The 17,907-nt window shown below is 43.9% G+C and overlaps 1 long non-coding RNA gene across 1 annotated transcript; it reads left to right on the plus strand.

Moving 5' to 3' along the window:
- The first annotated feature begins 10,721 nt into the window (after window positions 1–10,721).
- LOC135532226 (uncharacterized) lies at window positions 10,722–12,659 on the plus strand. The gene is made up of 5 exons (XR_010454322.1): window positions 10,722–10,824; window positions 11,290–11,433; window positions 11,553–11,639; window positions 11,808–11,893; window positions 12,218–12,659. It is a non-coding gene; the product is annotated as an uncharacterized LOC135532226 (long non-coding RNA).
- The last annotated feature ends 5,248 nt before the right edge of the window (window positions 12,660–17,907 follow it).

Consider the following 17,907-nt stretch of genomic DNA (forward strand, 5'->3'; position numbering starts at 1 on the left):
CCTGGCGTACGCTTTACAGGTCTCTTAGTGGCTGTGTATGACATCATCTGACCCCTGATGTACGCTTTACAGGTCTCTTAGTGGCTGTGTATGACATAATCAGACCCCTGGCGTACGCTTTACAGGTCTCTTAGTGGCTGTGTATGACATAATCAGACCCCTGGCGTACACTTTACAGGTCTCTTAGTGGCTGTGTATGACATAATCAGACCCCTGGCGTACGCTTTACAGGTCTCTTAGTGGCTGTGTATGACATAATCAGACCCCTGGCGTACGCTTTACAGGTCTCTTAGTGGCTGTGTATGACATAATCAGACCCCTGGCATACGCTTTACAGGTCTCTTAGTGGCTGTGTATGACATAATCAGACCCCTGGCGTACGCTTTACAGGTCTCTTAGTGGCTGTGACATAATCAGACCCCTGGCGTACGCTTTACAGGTCTCTTAGTGGCTGTGACATAATCAGACCCCTGGCGTACGCTTTACAGGTCTCTTAGTGGCTGTGTATGACATAATCAGACCCCTGGCATACGCTTTACAGGTCTCTTAGTGGCTGTGTATGACATAATCAGACCCCTGGCGTACGCTTTACAGGTCTCTTAGTGGCTGTGACATAATCAGACCCCTGGCGTACGCTTTACAGGTCTCTTAGTGGCTGTGACATAATCAGACCCCTGGCATACGCTTTACAGGTCTCTTAGTGGCTGTGACATAATCAGACCCCTGGCGTACGCTTTACAGGTCTCTTAGTGGCTGTGTATGACATAATCAGACCCCTGGCGTACGCTTTACAGGTCTCTTAGTGGCTGTGTATGACATAATCAGACCCCTGGCGTACGCTTTACAGGTCTCTCAGTGGCTGTGTATGACATAATCAGACCCCTGGCGTACGCTTTACAGGTCTCTTAGTGGCTGTGTATGATATAATCAGACCCCTGGCGTACACTTTACAGGTCTCTTAATGGCTGTGTATGATATAATCAGACCCCTGGCGTACGCTTTACAGGTCTCTTAGTGGCTGTGTATGACATAATCAGACCCCTGGCGTACGCTTTACAGGTCTCTTAGTGGCTGTGTATGATATAATCAGACCCCTGGCGTACGCTTTACAGGTCTCTTAATGGCTGTGTATGACATAATCAGACCCCTGGCGTACGCTTTACAGGTCTCTTAGTGGCTGTGTATGACATAATCAGACCTCTGGCGTACGCTTTACAGGTCTCTTAGTGGCTGTGTATGATATAATCAGACCCCTGGCGTACGCTTTACAGGTCTCTCAGTGGCTGTGTATGATATAATCAGACCCCTGGCGTACGCTTTACAGGTCTCTCAGTGGCTGTGTATGATATAATCAGACCCCTGGCGTACACTTTACAGGTCTCTCAGTGGCTGTGTATGATATAATCAGACCCCTGGCGTACGCTTTACAGGTCTCTTAGTGGCTGTGTATGACATAATCAGACCCCTGGCGTACACTTTACAGGTCTCTTAGTGGTTGTGTATGACATAATCAGACCCCTGGCGTACACTTTACAGGTCTCTTAGTGGCTGTGTATGACATAATCAGACCCCTGGCGTACGCTTTACAGGTCTCTTAGTGGCTGTGTATGATATAATCAGACCCCTGGCATACGCTTTACAGGTCTCTTAGTGGCTGTGTATGATATAATCAGACCCCTGGCGTACGCTTTACAGGTCTCTCAGTGGCTGTGTATGATATAATCAGACCCCTGGCGTACGCTTTACAGGTCTCTCAGTGGCTGTGTATGATATAATCAGACCCCTGGCGTACACTTTACAGGTCTCTCAGTGGCTGTGTATGATATAATCAGACCCCTGGCGTACGCTTTACAGGTCTCTTAGTGGCTGTGTATGACATAATCAGACCCCTGGCATACGCTTTACAGGTCTCTTAGTGGCTGTGTATAACATAATCAGACCCCTGGTGTACGCTTTACAGGTCTCTTAGTGGCTGCGTATGACATAATCAGACCCCTGGCGTACGCTTTACAGGTCTCTTAGTGGCTGTGACATAATCAGACCCCTGGTGTACGCTTTACAGGTCTCTTAGAGGCTGTGTATGACATAATCAGACGCCTGGCGTACACTTTACAGGTCTCTTAGTGGCTGTGTATGACATAATCAGACCCCTGGCGTACGCTTTACAGGTCTCTTAGTGGCTGTGTATGACATAATCAGACCCCTGGCGTACACTTTACAGGTCTCTTAGTGGCTGTGTATGACATAATCTGACCCCTGGCATACGCTTTACAGGTCTCTCAGTGGCTGTGTATGATATAATCAGACCCCTGGCGTACGCTTTACAGGTCTCTTAGTGACTGTGTATGACATAATCAGACCCCTGGCATACGCTTTACAGGTCTCTTAGTGGCTGTGTATGACATAATCAGACCCCTGGCATACGCTTTACAGGTCTCTTAGTGGCTGTGTATGACATAATCAGACCCCTGGCGTACGCTTTACAGGTCTCTTAGTGGCTGTGTATGACATAATCTGACCCCTGATGTACGCTTTACAGGTCTCTTAGTGGCTGTGTATGACATAATCAGACCCCTGGCATACGCTTTACAGGTCTCTTAGTGGCTGTGTATGACATAATCAGACCCCTGGCGTACGCTTTACAGGTCTCTTAGTGGCTGTGTATGACATAATCTGACCCCTGATGTACGCTTTACAGGTCTCTTAGTGGCTGTGTATGACATAATCAGACCCTTGGCGTACGCTTTACAGGTCTCTTAGTGGCTGTGTATGACATAATCAGACCCCTGGTGTACGCTTTACAGGTCTCTCAGTGGCTGTGTATGACATAATCAGACCCTTGGCGTACGCTTTACAGGTCTCTTAGTGGCTGTGTATGACATAATCAGACCCCTGGCGTACGCTTTACAGGTCTCTCAGTGGCTGTGTATGACATAATCAGACCCTTGGCGTACGCTTTACAGGTCTCTTAGTGGCTGTGTATGACATAATCAGACCCTTGGCGTACGCTTTACAGGTCTCTTAGTGGCTGTGTATGACATAATCAGACCCCTGATGTACGCTTTACAGGTCTCTTAGTGGCTGTGTATGACATAATCAGACCCTTGGCGTACGCTTTACAGGTCTCTTAGTGGCTGTGTATGACATAATCAGACCCCTGGTGTACGCTTTACAGGTCTCTCAGTGGCTGTGTATGACATAATCAGACCCTTGGCGTACGCTTTACAGGTCTCTTAGTGGCTGTGTATGACATAATCAGACCCCTGGCGTACGCTTTTACAGGTCTCTCAGTGGCTGTGTATGATATAATCAGACCCCTGGCGTACGCTTTACAGGTCTCTCAGTGGCTGTGTATGATATAATCAGACCCCTGGCGTACGCTTTACAGGTCTCTTAGTTGCTGTGTATGACATAATCAGACCCCTGGCGTACGCTTTACAGGTCTCTTAGTGGCTGTGTATGACATAATCAGACCCCTGGCGTACGCTTTACAGGTCTCTCAGTGGCTGTGTATGATATAATCAGACCCCTGGCGTACGCTTTACAGGTCTCTCAGTGGCTGTGTATGATATAATCAGACCCCTGGCGTACACTTTACAGGTCTCTTAGTGGCTGTGTATGACATAATCAGACCCCTGGCGTACGCTTTACAGGTCTCTTAGTGGCTGTGTATGACATAATCAGACGCCTGGCGTACGCTTTACAGGTCTCTTAGTGGCTGTGTATGACATAATCAGACCCCTGGCGTACGCTTTACAGGTCTCTCAGTGGCTGTGTATGATATAATCAGACCCCTGGCGTACGCTTTACAGGTCTCTCAGTGGCTGTGTATGACATAATCAGACCCCTGGCGTACGCTTTACAGGTCTCTCAGTGGCTGTGTATGACATAATCAGACCCCTGGCGTACGCTTTACAGGTCTCTTAGTGGCTGTGTATGATATAATCAGACCCCTGGCGTACGCTTTACAGGTCTCTTAGTGGCTGTGTATGACATAATCAGACCCCTGGCGTACGCTTTACAGGTCTCTAAGTGGCTGTGTATGACATAATCAGACCCCTGGCGTACGCTTTACAGGTCTCTTAGTGGCTGTGTATGACATAATCAGACCCCTGGCATACGCTTTACAGGTTTCCCAAAGGAGCGAGGGTTTATCTGTTGATTGAGAGTTAATAGAGAAAAATGCTTTAAACTTTGTAATAAAATGTGATGTGAATGTATGGTCTTTAAGAATGGTTGTATTCAACCTCCAATGTCTTGACCGATTGAATGCCCCGTTGAGTTTTATGTCCAGGATCACCTCAGCATGATCAGATATGAATATGCTTCCCATCCTAGTGGATAAAACAGACGCAAAGACGTCCTGGGCATAAAAAGGTAATCTATTCTAGTCTGACATCCATGAGGTGCGGAGAAAAAGTGAACTCTCTGTTGGAGGGATGAAAAGTTCTCCAAACATCAGCATACCCCAGATCATCACAAATAGCTTTAAGTGAGAGTGAAGCTATACCGCTGGGAAACTTATCAATAAGGGGGGTTCAACAAACAATAATTAAAATCTCCACCATCCACTACAGTGTCTGATTTTAATTCTGAAAAGTCTAGAAATACCTACCTTAGTGAGGAAATCAGGGGGTGGGCAGGGGGAAGTAAATATGCATTATGGAAATGTTCTGCCCTTGTAAAGTACTATTAATTATAACAAAGCGACCAAATTTATCTTTCACACAATTCAAGACCTTAAGTGGTAAGTTATTTTTCACAAGAATTGCAACACCTCTCCTTCTGGATGTAAATGATGAGAAAAACACTTTACCAAACACCCCTTGTTGTAATTTCAGATGCTACTTATCATCCAAATGAGTTTCTTGCAACAGGGCGATATCAATATATATATATATATATATATATATATATATATATATATATATATATACATATATATATATATATATATATATATATATATATATATATATATATATATATATATATATATATATATATATATATATATATATATATATATATATATATATATATATATATATATATATACAGTGCCTTACGAAAGTATTCGGCCCCCTTGAACTTTGCGACCGTTTGCCACATTTCAGGCTTCAAACATAAAGATATAAAACTGTATTTTTTTGTGAAGAATCAACAACAAGTGGGACACAATCATGAAGTGGAACGACATTTATTGGATATTTCAAACTTTTTTAACAAATCAAAAACTGAAAAATTGGGCGTGCAAAATTATTCAGCCCCTTTACTTTCAGTGCAGCAAACTCTCTCCAGAAGTTCAGTGAGGATCTCTGAATGATCCAATGTTGACCTAAATGACTAATGATGATAAATACAATCCATCTGTGTGTAATCAAGTCTCCGTATACATTTTTAATGGGGTTATGGCTCCCTCTAATGTTCCATGTACATACACGCCATTGACCATTCAATATCCAGACTGAATCCTACTGTAAAAGTGGGGTGGTACCTTTTTTCCATGTGTTAAACTCTCCTCTATCTCACCGAGCATAAACAAACGATATGAACCCTGAACTCGAACTATACTAAACCCCAAAATGAAACATGTAAAGATCCAAAGGGGGGTTTTCCCACTAGCTAACATGCAGGGGATTTCAACTTTCCAATGTAGACTCTTAGGTCCGCATTGCCACTCAATAGCCTCGTCCTTTTATATATGGAAATGAAAATCAATAGAAGAAGATTGAGGCTCTTCCACCTAAAACCAAGCCTGGGAACCAATATGGATTCACACATATCTCAGCCTGAGCTATCTCGGCAGTTCCTTTAGCAAGAAAAATAATAAAGATACGAATATTACTGAACTGGAGCACGTGAGAACTCACACCACTGTTTCATGATGAGATTCAAATAAAAATAAAAAGTTATCCAATGCTGAGGAGGTGCAGCTTAAAGTTATTTACCCAAGAGAGTCAATAAACGCAGCAGCCTCTTCAGGTGTGTAGAGTTTTTTTAGGCAATCTGTTGACCATAATCTTCAATGTGGCCGGGTCTAGCAGTGCATAGTCTATCTTCATTCTCTTGAGTCGAGCATCGCCTCAAACGCTTTGCGTCTTCGTACAACCGCTGTGGAATAATCATTGAAGAATAAGACCTTTGGACCTTTACGTTGACTACCATCAGAGCCGATGTTTCTAGCCGCATCCATGACGCGCTGCTTGTCGGTGAAGTTGTGGTGTTGACCTTGAACTGCTGGGCTCAATGACAACAGCACTGCCAGCTGATAGGTTCTGAGTGTTTCGTAGTCTGCCCCAGACTAAGTACTCCTCCATAGGCTCTTGAGTCACAGCCCCTTTTAGTCTCACAGTTCCAACTTTGTCAGGTACTTCACTGTCTCTCCATCTCTCCACATTAGCCATCATATCGATTAGCTTGCTCTCCTCACCCCCCGTCACACACAGGAGTATAAACCCTCTTCCAGAGATCTCCATCCGTCTTCAGGTGGCGAATCAAGTGCTTTAGGAGATTGCTGCCCAAGATGAGGTCATCACTCTGGCCTTCAACCACCAGTGTAGGCACAGCAACTCTACATCCGTACACCTCCATCTCCAGCTCACATACTCCCAAAGGCCTCGTCTTCAACCCACCACAACCAACCAAGACTACCTCTGTAGGACTCAATGATGGACTTTTCAACACTCCTGCATGCAACAGTTCAGGTAAGACCCTAGAGCTCAAGGTACAAGCCATGGATCCACTGTCAAGCATAGCTCTCACTTCTACTTCTCCTCCTATTAACACCTTGGCATAGAATAAATCATCATACGGGGAAAGTCTCTGTGTGTTCTGCATTATGATACTCTTCTCAGTCTCCATTTCATCACAAACACTTTTATATACAGACTCCAAATCAACAGCTCTCACTGATGGGGACTCTACAAAAGGCCCAACACTCTCCCCTTCTACATGCAGGCCTACTAGTTTTCCCGGAAGCTGAGCAGTGATTACTGTAGGGACTCCACCAGCTGTGCTCAGAGCTGCGGCCTTGGGGCACTGAGAGCGTGCGTGGCCAGCTACATGACAAAGAAAGCAGAGGTGATTGGCCCTGCAGTGAAAGTAAGTATCATGTCCAGCATCCCCGCACTTCACTCTGCTCCTATTCCCTTTTGGAACTTGTGGTCAGACTGTTGTGGCCTCTGCTCCAACACACGCTCCAGCATTGCAAGGATACGTTCCATTGGCTCAGCTGAGCCCTGAATAGTCTGGGCTGGGTAAGGCAATGTATTGGGTACTTCCATGTGGGTTCTCACAGCAGGCACTGTGATCGGCATGACAGCACCAACTTCCTGCTTCATTGTTGCAATGGCTGGGGTCAACTTAGATAAGTGAGAGTACCTCCGCTCCCTCCTATATTCATCCAGCCTCTCATGAACATCTGCTGCAGTCCACTGCTGTAATGGCTTGCACTTAAAGATAAGCAACAGTTCAGCATTCGGGCAATGTCTGATGAACATGACTGTGAGCTCACGAGATGGGTCTTCAACACTTTTTTTCTGTCTCTTTAGACAATCTTCAGCAACCTCCATAGCCCTGTTTAGTCTGAGCCAATATTCAAATGGTTGTTCATCAGTCAGAGGTAATGTGGCATAAAAGTCAGCAAGGGGCTTGAAAAAACAATGTCACTAAAATGTTGTTTCAGTATGTCAAAGATGGGACTCGGGCCTTTAGATATATCAATGGAGGGATTGCTGCGTATGCCAACTTTAACATCGCGGGCCTTCCCATAAGCCTGCCCATAACCTCAACTGCATGGTCCATCACAGACACGCCCCTCTTACGCATGTAAACCATTACCATATCCTCCCACTCATGCACTGTGCACTTTTCAAAGCCATTCCCCCGAAAGTACACCGGTTCCCTGATATCAGACTTCAATACCAGGTTCAGGCCTGACACATCCATACCCCTCGAGCTGCATACACTCCCCATAACATTGTCCCCAACATGTCCAACAATTGCCTTTGACTCCAAACAGGAGGCAATGTTCTCCCCAATGGAATGACCAATCTGCTGTACAATGTCTGCTATGAAATTCATGGAGACCTCCCCACTCCCTGTATTTGGCAAAACTCTTTCATACACATCCGTGGGCGTGTCCATGGGTAACCTATCATCAAAACCCTCCAGTTTGGGCATAGGTGTAGAAGTAACTGGAATTTTGGCTGAACCCCTACCAACAGATGGTGACAGATTAAATGACAGGAAACCCCTACCTCTCCCAACACTTTCCATTTTAACAATGGGAACTCAACATCCTAATGAAAATGTAAATAGCAAAACATATATATATATATATATATATTTTAGCCTCACGTCAAAATCTAACCTATATCTAGTACACTGGTAAAACTCACCCTACTTATATCAGATATACATCAGAATTGCAAATAAACAAGTAACACAAATGTTATCCTTTATCTGTGAAGAGCCTCAGCCAGAGAAATCATCAATTGCGATAATAAAACGTTCCAGTGGGGCCATCTTGTGGCGAAATGCGATATTGCCATGAACTGCACCAGCAACGTCTTATCTGATTCTTCAACAGCAACCACGGCGAGGTTCTGAGATGGAAATCCAGCGAAGGATGAGCCGATCCAGAAGAACGGTCACGGCACCACTGTAACAGCACTCTTCTTGCGTTGTGTACAATCAGTCATCGACACGGAACTCCAATATGTAGCACCAGTCATGTAGCTTTATTCTGTTAGGAACGGCACAAAATTGCACATCATGCAATGCACCTCTCACCATCCAACTCTGCACTCATGCACTGTATAAAATATATGAACCCCCCACCAGACACAGTAAGTTGCTAGCTAGTACTGGCGGGAATTCTTTACAACAAAATGCGCAACAAATATTCTCCAAAAACCGCTGCATCTTATATGTGATGTTCGAATAACATTTACAAACAATTTGATATAAATTGCACATTTAAATCATCACTTGAGAGTATGAGAATCACTTTTGATGTACAGTGCTTGGCAACCAACAACTTACCGCTGGTTTGGTGCTTGTTCACTGGGACGATTCTAACTGGAACATCCCCCTCGTAAGCAAGCTACGCAAACCAGCCAATAAGATGCCATGTTGAGTAGGTGAAGGCAAGACAAACTCAAACCAAAAACCCATTGGCTTAACAATAAAGTGGCAAGGGGAATCACCAATATAACCCTGTTACACCTGCACTCCAACCACTGACACTCCAACTGCCTGCACTCCAACCACTGACACTCCAACTGCCTGCACTCCAACCACTGACACTCCAACTGCCTGCACTCCAATCACTGACACTCCAACTATTGCACATCCTTCACCTCCAAGCACAAGAGTGGGTGGAACCAGTACCACACTCCCCACCACCCACACTATTGCCTCTCCCCACCATCACTTCCACCACCAACCCTTCAACCAACTCTACCACCTCTGCCACCACCTCTACCACTCCCACCACCTCCACCACCACCTCTCCCACCACAACGCCTCTCTGGTCTGTATCAATGGTAGTGAGCTGAAGAGAGGAGTCTGTATCTGTCCTGATGAGTGGACTGGAGAGACCTGTTCAAATGGTAGTCTACACGCTTACACTATAACTAACCCTGAATCTCACATTCACAGTACACACGGCTACACTACTATACCTAACCCTGGATCTCACATTCACAGTACACACCACTACACTACTATACCTAACCCTGGATCTCACATTCACAGTACACACCACTACACTACTATACCTAACCCTGGATCTCACATTCACAGTACACACCGCTACACTACTATACCTAACCCTGGATCTCACATTCACAGTACACACCACTACACTACTATACATAACCCTGGATCTCACATTCACAGTACACACCACTACAATACTATACCTAACCCTGGATCTCACATTCACAGTACACACCACTACACTACTATACCTAACCCTGGATCTCACATTCACAGTACACACCACTACACTACTATACATAACCCTGGATCTCACATTCACAGTACACACCACTACAATACTATACCTAACCCTGGATCTCACATTCACAGTACACACCACTACACTACTATACCTAACCCTGGATCTCACATTCACAGTACACACCACTACACTACTATACCTAACCCTGGATCTCACATTCACAGTACACACCACTACACTACTATACCTAACCCTGGATCTCACATTCACAGTACACACCACTACACTACTATACCTAACCCTGGATCTCACATTCACAGTACACACCACTACACTACTATACCTAACCCTGGATCTCACATTCACAGTACACACCACTACACTACTATACCTAACCCTGGATCTCACATTCACAGTACACACCACTACACTACTATACATAACCCTGGATCTCACATTCAGAATGTATATTTCATGTTTGCAGTCATATACTTGGTCCATGTTGAGATGCATTTTAATTCGATAGGGAATTTCTGCAATTCCACCAGCAAGGATGGATTCTCCTTCCCAAGAACACTGGTTGGCTGGTCTGCTTATTCAGAAGTGTTGCGTGATAAGAAGACAACCAGTATGTTACTTTTATTCACCGACAATGAAACCATTTGATTATTTTGTTACAATCCTAATTAATGTTGTATTAGTTAAAACAAAACCTTGAGTATCTATTTGTCTTGGTTCCTCAATCCGGTTTACCAGAAGCCTCAGCAAGATGTTTGAAAGACACCGGCTCTCCAATGTTTGGTCCTCCTCACATTCTGCAGTGTGAATTTACCCTCAGTAACATTCAAGGAAATGTAAGTCAATAGGTATATTTTTTATGATCCTGATTTATGACCAGTCTTGATTTAGTGTTCTTCAGGTCAGTTACTTAGGTCATCATTATGAGGAGTGGATATTACAGTTTGAAGATCAGTAACAACTGGCTTTTACCTTCAGATCATGTATTCTGTTCCTTTATTCTGCTTAACAGTTGATGAGGAACATTATTTTTTATTTATGTTTTACATTACTTTTTATTGAGTCATTCAGCAGATGCTCTTATCCACAGTGAGTGTATACATTTTCATACTGTTGCCCTGTGGGAATCAAACCCACAACCCTGTTGCAAGTGCCGTTCTCTACCAACTGAACCACGTAGTTAATACTGGGAATTTAATATCCAAATGCACTCCCAGTTCAGCATGTTGCTGTCACTTATACAATGTCCTGTTGAAAAACAATAAAAACAATTTAAAAAATCATTCTCTCTCCCTGTTCAGATCTCCAGCAGTTCAGGTGATTTACTACAGTTAGCCTTCAGTTCTCAGATCCTGACTTCCCAACCAGAGCAGCTGTCAGCTGACAACATCACCACGGCAGCTCAGATTGCTAACACGCTGCTTCAGTCTGCAAATATCACAGAGGTATAATATGTTTTGGAATCAAGTCGTGAACTATGACATGTTCTGGAGAGAAACGTGAGGTTGTTACTGCAGTGATTTGAACACTTGAGGTTCATCCCCTGGTTTTGATCATGATGCAGGACATCGCAGGACATGATGGTAACTACCATCAGTCAGCTGCTGAATGCCAGTGAGGAGAGTACACAGGAGAGAGACGCTGTCCAGAGGTATGTGTGTTTGTGTTTCTGCATACGTTTTAGTTGATGTGTGTAATTGCGTCTTTGTGCATGTTTTCATGGGTGAATGTAAACAAATCTGTTTCTCTCCCACCTCACTGCTCTGCTTTAAATTGCTAAATCAAATGAATCTCCTTCTGGTAATTTTGTGGCCAACAGAATTCATCTCAACACCAGTACCTCTGATCTGATAGCTGACAAAGGAGGTTCTACCGATGTCCAGATTGTCATGAAATTCCCTCCAGGTGAGTCAATGTTGTTATGCAAACATAGTGTATAAACTCAAGCTTCAATTCCCCTGTTCCACTTCCACTGAGAGAACTTAACTGCTCTTTGTGGTCTCCGTGGTCAGCAGTGACAAAAATTGATTGATTGTCCAAAAATTAACAGTAAACATTACACTCACAAAGTTTCAAAGGAATAGAGGCATATCATATGTCATATTATGACTATGTACAGTGTTATAACGATGTCTCTCTCTCTCTTCCTCTCTTTCTCTTTCACTACACTCAGTTTTACGTAGTAAAAACATTTGGTTTTGTGCTCTACCAAAATGACCGGTTCTTCAGGTCCAGGGCTTTCAGTGCTTCTTCAGGAACCAGGAGAAGGGTCATCTCTGCTAACCTGGGACAAGTGTCTGGGTTACATGTTGAGATGCTCTTCAAGCCCACAGTAAGATTTATCTTGGAATCAGTAAACACATAGTGATCCAAATTCTCTGGGAAACACAGTGGGAGGTTATCCATTATCTAGTTAGGGGGTAGGCAGCACAGTTCCTGGAGTGCTGCAGGTATTACAGGATGTTGTTCCAACTAGGCACTTCATCTGCTAATTGGTCACTTCCTGGTCGGTTAAGTCAAAAACATGATGTGCCTGTGGCCCTCCAAGACCAGGGTTGCCTAACCCGGATCAAAGTTATTCATTGACTCTTATCAGCCATAGGGAACAAGGTAGCATATTTGTCCAGTGAACAAGGAAGCACATGTTGTATTGTACAGTGGGGAGAACAAGTATTTCATACACTGCCAATTTTGCAGGTTTTCCTACTTACAAAGCATGTAGAGGTCTGTCATTTTATCATAGGTACACTTCAACTGTGAGAGACGGAATCTAAAACAAAAATCCAGAAAATCCAGAAAAGCAGAACTCAATATTTGGTACAGAAACCTTTGTTTGCAATTACAGAGATCATACATTTCCTGTAGTTCTTGACCAGGTTTGCACACACTGCAGCAGGGATTTTGGCCCACTCCTCCATACAGACCTTCTCCAGATCCTTCAGGTTTCGGGGCTGTCGCTGGGCAATACGGACTTTCAGCTCCCTCCAAAGATTTTCTATTGGGTTCAGGTCTGGAGACTGGCTAGGCCACTCCAGGACCTTGAGATGCTTCTTACGGAGCCACTCCTTAGTTGCCCTGGCTGTGTGTTTTGGGTCGTTGTCATGCTGGAAGACCCAGCCACGTCCCATCTTCAATGCTCTTACTGAGGGAAGGAGGTTGTTGGTCTCACGATACATGGCCCCATCCATCCTCCCCTCAATACAGTGCAGTCGTCCTGTCCCCTTTGCAGAAAAGCATCCCCAAAGAATGATGTTTCCACCTCCATGCTTCACGGTTGGGATGGTGTTCTTGGGGTTGTACTCATCCTTCTTCCTCCAAACACGGTGAGTGGAGTTTTGACCAAAAAGCTATATTTCTGTCTCATCAGACCACATGACCTTCTCCCATTCCTCCTCTGGATCATCCAGATGGTCATTGGTAGACTTCAGACGGGCCTGGACATGCGCTGGCTTGAGCAGGGGGACCTTGGGTGCGCTGCAGGATTTTAATCCATGACGGCGTAGTGTGTTACTAATGGTTTTCTTTGAGACTGTGGTCCCAGCTCTCTTCAGGTCATTGATCAGGTCCTGCCGTGTAGTTCTGGGCTGATCCCTCACCTTCCTCATGATCATTGATGCCCCACGAGGTGAGATCTTGCATGGAGCCCCAGACCGAGGGTGATTGACCGTCATCTTGAACTTCTTCCATTTTTTAAATAATTGCACCAACAGTTGTTGCCTTCTCACCAAGCTGCTTGCCTATTGTCCTTTCGCCCATCGCAGCCTTGTGCAGGTCTACAATTTTATCCCTGATGTCCTTACACAGCTCTTTGGTCTTGGCCATTGTGGAGAGGTTAGAGTCTGTTTGATTGAGTGTGTGGACAGGTGCAGTTAATACAGGTAATGAGTGGAGAACAGGAGGGCTTCTTAAAGAAAAACTAACAGGTCTGTGAGATCCGGAATTCTTACTGGTTGGTAGGTGATCAAATACTTATGTCAAGCAATAAAATGCAAATGAATTACTTAAAAATCATACAACGTGATTTTCTGGGTTTTTGTTTTAGATTCCGTCTCTCACAGTTGAAGTGTACCTATGATAAAAGTTACAGACCTCTAGGTGCTTTGTAAGTGGGAAAACCTGCAAAATCGGCAATGTATCAAATACTTGTTCTCCCCAATGTAATCAGATAGAACAAATGAGAAACTGTTTGTTAACCAAACCTGTATGTCCAAGATGTTATGCACCACAGTTGAATTACAGGAGAAGGTGATTCACTCAATCCAGTCCCTGAGGGGAATAGACGGGAAGCAGCCCCATTGGGAGGCGCCATACCAAGTCAAGTACTCCTGATGACAGCCGTCGCGGTGAGAAAAGCTTAAAAGAGCTATCTGGGTTCATATCACACACTGCAAATGGGTACAACACACTGACAGTGTCGAACAATCACAGTGTTAGAGAGGAGAACCGAAGCCAACAGGGTTCGGGGGTCATCTCTCTAACGAAGATTCCCTGAGCCAGTCTTTTTCCCATTGTGGGTGTTCATAGAAGTGAAAGTGTGGGCTGGCCTCTAGCTGAGGATATGTTCTCCGGGAAAGAATGGGGCTTTACATGAGTGCTGATTGGTCTGAGATGTTTTATTGTGGGAGCAATATTCCTAAATACACCAAGACCCATCCGAGAATTCAGAAGGTGGTAACTTGACACATACTTAGACAATGAGGATTTTGAATTAACCAAGCATAAGAGATCACTTGATCTGGATAAACAGGAAGTGAGTGTAGAGATTGGGAGTGGGGTTCTATGTAGACCAAATAGGGTCTCTGAATCCTTGGCAATCTAGGACTATGCGCCATTATGGAAGATATCTGTGCAAGTCCCTGTGTAGTTCATGGAAACAGGTTGTAGCTCACACCGAGATAGGGGGCTACATAAATCCACATACCCAGTATGGAAGAAGATGGAGTGTAGTGAAAGTGAGGGTTTCAGTTGATAACCTAGTGCCATTCCGGGTAGAATAATTTAGGGCAGATGATAGCTCTATCAGATGTCAGCCAGAATGCAAGTAGAGCCCCGGACAAAACAGATACTGACAGTGGAGTTGTCCAGAACCAAGGGCCGGTGTGGATAGTTCAGACGAAATATCTTAAGGAAGTGATTGAGGTGGAAACTGGTTATGGGAATTCTAACCTGTGGTTAGAATGGATTCAGTATACAGCCAGATCAGTAGCAAAAGAAGAATGTTATGCCTGCGCCACAGCAAAACCTCAGTTGACAACCATTCCCTTTCCATTCGATGGAATTAATTCACCCAGAAGAATGGCCTGTATGGTAAAGCTGTTCATGAAGGCAGGGAAACCAGACAATGACAATGTGCCCATTACATCCAGATTTCCCCCTTTCAGAGTTACAGGAGGACATTATTATTGCATGGCTCGATACATCACATACGGAAGGGACGTAGTGGAAGTACGAACATAGAACATGCAATGAGGGACCTGACTGGCAGATGAAAAGGCTTAGAGTGTGGAGGTATGAAGCTGTGGCCTAACCTGCCCACCGATTGGACCGGTAATTGTGCACTAGTGCAGAGTTAGGCATGCTCTTCACCCTTACCCAGAGCCAGGTAGAAGAGAGAGAAGGAGGGCTCCGTCAGGATCTTTTGACAATAGAGTTTACATTGATAGCATTGGAGTTCCAAGTGGGTTACCTGATGAGTTCTGGATTGGAATCAAGCATCTTCTGGTGATAACAGCTGCAACTAGGTTGATGGGATGACAGAATAGAATAGCCTTGGATATGTTACTGGCTGAAAAGAGAAGGGGGGTGTATGAGGTTCGGAGCAGAATGTTGTAATTTCATCCCCGATAACACAGCTCCAGACGGATCAGTGACCAAGGCCCTGGCAGAGAACTGGAGTAGATAATGCTCTAACAAATTGGTTTGATAGTGTGTTTGAGAAAGGAAAAAATGTCATGATCACGGTGTTGTGGGCAACTTTCACCTGTGTGACTGTGTTAGTTTTGTGCGGATGTGGTTTGATTCCGTGAGTGAAAGTTCTCATTTCCAGGACTCTGGAGAGATTGATGACTCAACAGATCGTGAGATACGGAACAATTCAAAGCTCTGACCAGTGGGATGAAGAATACAGACTTCCAGGCCTAGGAGAAGGCTCTGTGTCTTTTAATTACGAGGAGCCTATGTTTGATGAGACCATTTTTGATGTATAGGTTTCCTTGTTTTGATGTTTAAACTGTTTATTTGATGAAGATTATAACAAAAATCCTGATATGAAGAGTTATGATTCTGAAATAGGCCTAGAACAGTCAATGTAATTACATATATTGGTAACTGTTACTTTGATTTTGGATAACAATAGATATTTCTAATAAAAATAGATGTGTGCTTGTGAGTATAATATTTAGTCAAAGTGTGGATTGTTATGGGATTTTTATGAATAATGACTAAATGATGTATACAGAACTATAACTGGCAGGAATTCTACCCTGTCTTTCTAGTAGTGTTAAATAATGTTTGTTCATTAGGAAGGGGTTATGTAGCATAGATCTAGGAAGAAAGGAATGCATGTGTGTGCCTAACGAAAACAAAGAGGCTCCTTAACCTATGTTTGAACCGACCCAGCTATAACTCTGGAGAGATAAGATAGGACAGGGAGAGCCCCTCCAGTATATTCCCGTATCTGAGGGGGACTGGAACTGTCAGCTGAGTGGTAAAAAAACTGTGGTGAGACTTCAGTAGAAAAAGCGAGAATCCAAATGTTAGTGTGTATGTATCTGCATAGGTTAGGATGGTATAAAAGGAATGGATTTGTGTGTGCATGAGAGAGCTCTCGCAAATAAATCTGGATCTGATCAATTGTGAGCTGGGAATTCTGTCTGTTTCATTTAAGACCAGAACTTTACAACCTCTGGTTATCAGACAGATAAAGATAATTGGAATTTATGAACATTGATTACAAAATTACTGAACACACTTGTTCACTGATTTGAAAGGAAATGACTGGAATAATAAATATGGTAGAAACTCCCACTAGACCAGGGACATGCAGCTTTGATGGGGTGGGGACCACAAAACATCTGAACTCATCATGAGGGGGCTGCAGTGCCTCGCGGGTTTACGTAACCTCATCCATACCCACACATGCAGTCAGAGCCGGCACTAGCCTTTTGGGGCCCTAAGGGGAATTTTGTGTGTGTGTCCCTGATGTTCTACACATTTTGACATGGGGCGGAGAGAAATTTACAGTTTTCCAGCTAATTTCCTGAAATTTTACGCTTTACTATTGGATGGAGAGAAATGTTTGCAATTTTTTAAATGATATCTGAGTGAGACTGGCGACCACGATTACTACAAGTTTAGATCGCTGGCTAGACTATCTTACCAATCTAAACAAATGTTAGCAGACATGGGCTAATTGAGTGACTATCAGAGACTAACATAACAAGAGAAAAACTGCTGATGCACAACCACATATTGAAATTGCACCTTGTGTTTTCTACTATTCTAACTTTCAAAAGTAAGTTGAAACCCACATTTTTTCTTTCATTTTTAAATGTCTACACTGGGCCAGCAGTTGCCCATCTCTGAGTTGGACAATGCCTCTGCGAATCCAATGTTTTTAGATTTGTGGATGAAATTGTGAATGAGTGTACACTTCAGGACGAAGGAGATATTTTTGGGACATACCCATGACTAGGTCAGGGCATGATGTGGCCTAATGAGAGGAGCCATCCAGAACTGAGGGGCAGGACTGAGTTTGGGAAACCCTGTTCTAAAGAAGTCTACCTTCTGGTGTCCTCACATTCTAATCCAGACCTCCAAGACACTTCCATTACTTTGTTTTATACTTCCCCTCTAATCAGGAGATTGAATTACACCTGCTCTAATGGAAAAAACTTGTTTACCAAAACATATACTTTACC

This window comes from Oncorhynchus masou, unplaced genomic scaffold, assembly GCF_036934945.1.
Source record: "Oncorhynchus masou masou isolate Uvic2021 unplaced genomic scaffold, UVic_Omas_1.1 unplaced_scaffold_1773, whole genome shotgun sequence".
In the NCBI taxonomy this organism is placed as follows: domain Eukaryota; kingdom Metazoa; phylum Chordata; class Actinopteri; order Salmoniformes; family Salmonidae; genus Oncorhynchus; species Oncorhynchus masou.